Raw genomic sequence first — 6,151 nt, forward strand, 5'->3', positions numbered from 1 at the left:
TCCTCGCCGATACCCCAGGAGCAACAGTGTCCCTAATTTGCTGGGAAGTGGCGGTGCGGTCCCCTACGGCACTGCGTAGGATCCTACGGTCTTGGCGTGCATCCGTGCGTCGCTGCGGTCCGGTCCCAGGTCGACGGGCACCTGCACCTTCCGCCGACCACTGGCGACAACATCGATGTACTGTGGAGACCTCACGCCCCACGTGTTGAGCAATTCGGCGGTACGTGCAACCGGCCTCCCGCATGCCACTATACGCCCTCGCTCAAAGTCCGTCAACTGCACATACGGTTCACGTCCACGCTGTCGCGGCATGCTACCAGTGTTAAAGACTGCGATGGAGCTCCGTATGCCACGGCAAACTGGCTGACACTGACGGCGGCGGTGCACAAATGCTGCGCAGCTAGCGCCATTCGACGGCCAACACCGCGGTTCCTGGTGTGTCCGCTGTGCCGTGCGTGTGATCATTGCTTGTACAGCCCTCTCGCAGTGTCCGGAGCAAGTATGGTGGGTCTGACACACCGGTGTCAATGTGTTCTTTTTTCCATTTCCAGGAGTGTATATTCTACACTTATGACACTGTACGCTGTTTTTCGTAATCTAACATGTTTTACGCTTTATGTATACTATTCACATATCAGATGATGGTAACTCTGTTTACCGAAACCGGTCATTATGAATAAAGATCGTAAAAGTGCGATCTTAGCTGAGAAGTTGTCTGCCTTCAAACTGAATCTAGACAAATCATGATATTTCTGTATTGTCGTATCAAAGTAAGTGCGTGGAATTCAAAGAGATCGCTGACACGAATTGATCGAGAAGGTGCGACAGCTGTTCATGGGGCTGCCTAGTCACAGGCACTAATTAACTCGATGCGAGAATATGGAGCAGATAATTTGTCTCCATTTTCTGACACGCCTGCTCCCTAGCGCAACTATTACATGGCACAAGTTATGAACCGAAACTTGGAGAGATGTCCTACCCACTAATATGTGTCACTCTTCAGTATGTCTTTCAGTTTTCGCACAGTCATCTTCTGAAACCCTGGAAGTAGTAATGAACATTCCTGTACTCGTATATGAGACTCATATCCTTAGCTTCCACTTGGTGACATGCTACAGTCAAAATAAGAGCAATTTAATAATTTCATCTGCCACTTGAACCCAATGAGCAACGGAAGTACGTAAAGGCAACACAAACTTACTTAATCACTCAGATTTCCAGAAATGTAATATGGTTCAAATGGCTCTGAGCACTACCGGACTTAACTTCTGAGGTCATCAGTCCCCTAGAACTTAGAACTACTTAAACCTAACTAACCTAAGGACATCACACACACCCATGCCCGAGGCAGGATTCGAACCTGCGACCGTATCGGTCGCGCGGTTCCAGACTGTAGCGCCTAGAACCGCTCGTCCACCTCGGCCGGCAGAAATGTAGTTCACCTAAGTATTTGGCGCACTACAGGTGTACCTATGAATTTCGCTATTATTTTTGAACTGGTATTCCCAGGTCACCTGATGGTACCGTAGCACTCAAAAGAATTTTTGATAAGCGTTAGTCACAAATATATAAATTTAACTGTGTAATAAGATGGTGGTGGGGGTGGTTGTTGGGATGTTTAAGGGGGACTAAACAGCAAAGGTCATCAGTCCCCTGTAATAAGAAAAACTGCCAGTGGATACTTGAAATTTACGTAATTATAACCCATTTAGCACAAAACTACATTTAGTTTAACAAATTTATCCTACATCAAAACAACAGTAGCAGTTCTGCTGGACCGAGCGAGGTGGCGCAGTGACTAGCACACTGGACTCGCATTCGGGAGGACGACGGTTGAACCCCGCGTCCGGTCATCCTGATTTAGGTTTTCCGTGATTTCCCTAAATCGCTCACAGGCAAAATGCCGGGATGGTTCCTCCGAAAGGGCACGGCTGACTTCCTTCCCTAATCCGATGAAACCGATGACCTCGCTGTTTGGTCTCCTCCCCCCAAACAACCCAGCCCAACCCAGCCAGTTCTGCTGGCTCAAATGTAGCTTGTAGGTTTAAATATGTAATAATAAAACAACACTATTTTGGAATCTGAAGATCGAATGAGTATTTCGTTGCATAGCCATAGCCTTTGATCACAGCTGCACATCCGTTTGTCACTGAATCCACATGTTTTGTAATAGGTCAAGCGGAAGTACGTGCAATAAGGCAGCAGCAAATTGACCCTTTTTTCTGTAGCTTCTACAACGATAACGTCGATCTAATGCAGCCCATAGGCGTTCAGATGTATTTAACGCTCTGCCTTGGCTACTCCAAAAGTTCTATTTTTTATCTGAAAAGGTCTTTTTAAATGGCCGGAGGTGTGCTTTGAATCATTGTCCGCTGTACCACTTCCTTCAACACAGCTTATTGGCAGGCGGGAGCCATCGATTCGCGTGGTCTGCGCCACTGTCCATCCATGGTGACTGGCGACAAATGCAAGCATCCGTGTCTGATGACGGGTTAACGGTGGCAACCGTTTGCGGCCCTGGCTCCCATACCCTATGGAAACCCTGTTCCTACGGATTGCCCATTGGGAGACATGTCTAACGCATCCTATGTTGAACTGAGCCATGATCTGTTGAACAGTTGCCCTTCTGTCAGTGCTGACGATCCGTCTCAGATGTCGCAGGTCACAGTCATCGCGGTGGCTGGACGGCCAGTAGTTACATCTGTTGTGCACCGGGGCACCATCCTTCAAGCATTCACTATACACCCGTGACACGATTGTGCATGTTAAGCTGCACCACTGCCGAAATCTAAATTTCTGTACGTTGGGCATCGATCACCATACACCGTTCGAAAGCCGTCAGCTCACGGTGAGCGTGTCTCTGTTATGATCTGGCTCGAGTATGGAATGGGCTCCATAGTGGTTCTGGAAGGGACTTTCAATGGTCCGCTGTATGTTGCTGCGGGACGGTTGGGGGGGGGGGGGGGGCAGGGGACCAACTCCATCAATTCTTGGCCTTCCAACACCCTGACGGTTCAGCGGTGTTTCAAGATGATAACACGCCGACACATCGCACCCATGTCGCCCAGAATCGTTCCAGGAACATGCAGAAGAGGCCCAAAGACTGAGATGGTCATACCGGAGCCCAGATTTGAACCCCATCGAGCACATCAGCGCTGCTATGGAACGCTGGCTCCATGCCATGTGTCCCACACCCACGAACAGACCGGAATAGGCTGCCGCTCTGCAAACGATTTGGTGTCAGCTGCTTGCAGAGGAATACCACGGACTTGTAGGCTCACTTCCAGTGTGTGTCACTGCAGTTCCCTGGGACAGAGGAGGCACCACGTGGTATTAGGTGCTTATCCCATGACATTTGCTACATTATTATTGTATGGTCTTGCTTGTCTATTGGCTATGTAACAGCAGCGGCGTGAAGCTCTTGATGGAGCGACACAGTTGTATGCGTTGTTGTGCACTGTCAGCATAGAAAGAGTGCTGACAACGTAACACCGCACTACAAAATAATTATGAGGGCTACTGTACCACGAGAACCGACAAAATTCACAAATGTCTCTACACCATACGTCTTGGAAAACTTTTGTAGTGAAGGTAAGCAATGATCAATGCACCTAAACTGTTCAAAAATTGGTTCCAATCTTCCTAAAGTAAATACGTGAATATACCGCCTAAACAGTGACCAGCTCTTATGGAGTGTGTTTCATTTGCGAGAACGGCACAACGGACGCCTGCAGGGTGCTCCTGTCAGACTTTGCTCTCGGCGTCGATGAAACCCGAGTCTGGGCAGCCGACAAGACTGATAGGATTAAAACTCAAGTTAGGACAAGGTATCTGAGCCGCTTGTAGGCTGAGCAGACTCCCGGAAGCGCCAGTTTAGAGCTTTTAGGTAAATGCTGGCCCGTAAGCCAATATCCGCATTAGCGGTGAGTAAACGAGCCTGCTAAGAGTTGCAAGCACCTAATCCGCGCCGCCGCTGGTCCTTTCATTAGCGGAACCGTAGACAAAGGAGGCACGGTGCCATTCAAGTGGCGCTCACGAGATCCTCTGCAGTGCCACTGGACGTGCAGCAGATTGCTGCCTCATCTCAAATTTTGACAGATGGTTACCTCCATGAGTGGACAAATTACGATGGTGAAAGTTGGTCAAGGTGTGGCATGGTAGCTCAGTGAAGGTGACAAATCTTCCCTCGGTTTCTCGCAGTACCTTAACCACCTACATTGTGCATTTGCCAAATACGAACAATATTACCCTAACTTTCTCCGGAGTGCTTTCGGTAACACCCTCGCAGCTGGATCATCCATTCTAAGTATAGCTGTTATATGAAACTTCTCCCATCCTCCAGATTCAACGACCGGCCGAGGTGGCGAGTGGTTTTTTATTCACTGGGCTTGCATTCGTTAGGGTGACGGTTCAAACCCGCGTCCGGACATCCTGATTCTTGTTTTCCGTGATTTCCCTAAATCGTTTCAGGCAAATGCCGCAATGATTCCTTTGAAAGGGCACGGCCGACATCCTACCCTAATCTGATGGAACCAATGACCTCGCTGTTTCGTCCCCTCCCTCAAATCAACCAACCAACCAACCAGATTCAACGATTATTTATGTACACTCGGAAGAAGACGTGCCCCGATGGTCTACTGATGCGTCGCCATCACGCGGGTTTTCTCAAGATGATGTCAAAGGCGATCGCCAATCTTTCCGAGGACATGTTGGTGTGACGAAGATGGATTAATAACACAAAAAATAAAACATAAATACACAAATAAAAATAACCTTCCTTGAATTCTTCTCTCCTGTGTTTAAAATAAAAGAATGGTAGCGTATTTGACAAAAAAAGTCGGTAGAGCACTTTCCTGCAAAAGGCAAATGTCCTGATTAAAAAAAAGAAAAAAAAAAAGGGTAAGGAGCTAGATTACAGGCGCGGCCATATGAAGTTCGTTCCCTGGTTGGTGCCAGGATTTTTATTTGCCATTTATTATTTCTTTGCCAACGGCCTTGCCGCAGCGGTAACACTGGTTCCCGTCAGACCACCGAAGTTAAGCGCTGTCGGGCTGGGCTAGCACTTGGATGGGCGACCATCCGGTCTGCCGAGCGCTGTTGACAAGCGGGGTGCACTCAGCCCTTGTGAGGCAAACTGAGGAGCTACTTGATTGAGAACTAGCGGCTCCGGTCTCCGAAGCTGACATACGGCCGGGAGAGCGGTGTGCTGACCACTTGCCCCTCCATATTCGCATCCAGTGACGCCTGTGGGCTGAGGATGACACGGCAGCCGGTCGATACCTTTGGGCCTTCATGGCCTGTTCGGGAGAGGTTTAGTTTTTAGTTTTTATTTGTTATTTCTTTTACCGCCCCCTCCCCTATCTTCTATCCTTCCTTTCCCCCTTCCCTTTCCCTACCCTCACATCTCCCCCGATCTCACATTTGCCTCTATGAATCCTCTACAAAATGAACTCGAAATCCCAGTTCACCTATACTAATACTATCGCCACATCAGAATCAACTCACAGCCACTCCATTTTCTAATTGCATTCTTCTACAGAGTTCGAAAAGTTGAATTAACTGCCTGGGTAAGTCAGTCCAAAGGTGGGGGGAAGGAAACGGCAAACAATCTACAGTAAGTAGTAGACTGAGGTGACAAAACTCATGGATTAGCATGGTGGTAGTATCGCGTACACAAAGTATAAAAGGGCAGTGCGTTGGCGGAGCTGTCATTTGTACTCAAGTAATTCACGTGAAAAGGCTTCTAACGTGGTTCCGACCGCGCGACTTTGAACGGGGATTGGTAGTTGGAACTACGCGCACGGGTCATTCCATTACGGAAATCGTTAGGGAATTCAGTATTCTGAGATCCACAGTGTCAAGAGTGTGACGAGAATACCAAATTGCAGGCATTAGCTCTAAGGACAACGCAGTGGCCGACGGCATACACTTAACGACCGAGAGCAGCGGTGTTTGCATAGAGTTGTCAGTGGTAACAAACAACATTGCTTAAAAACAACATTGCGTGAAATACCTACAGAAAACAATGTGGGACGTACGACATACGTATCCGATAGGACAGTGCGACAAAGTTTGACTTTAATGGGCTATGGCAGCAGACGAATGACACTAGTGCCTTTGCCAGCAGCACGACATCGTCTGCAGCGCCTCT

At 48.4% G+C, this 6,151-nt stretch overlaps 1 pseudogene; it reads left to right on the forward strand.

Annotated features, from left to right (window-relative positions):
* Positions 1 to 4,985: 4,985 nt before the first annotated feature.
* Positions 4,986 to 5,103, forward strand: LOC126485362 (5S ribosomal RNA; annotated as a pseudogene).
* The last annotated feature ends 1,048 nt before the right edge of the window (positions 5,104 to 6,151 follow it).

The sequence above is a fragment of the Schistocerca serialis genome, chromosome 6 (genome assembly GCF_023864345.2).
Source record: "Schistocerca serialis cubense isolate TAMUIC-IGC-003099 chromosome 6, iqSchSeri2.2, whole genome shotgun sequence".
Lineage (NCBI taxonomy): Eukaryota > Metazoa > Arthropoda > Insecta > Orthoptera > Acrididae > Schistocerca > Schistocerca serialis.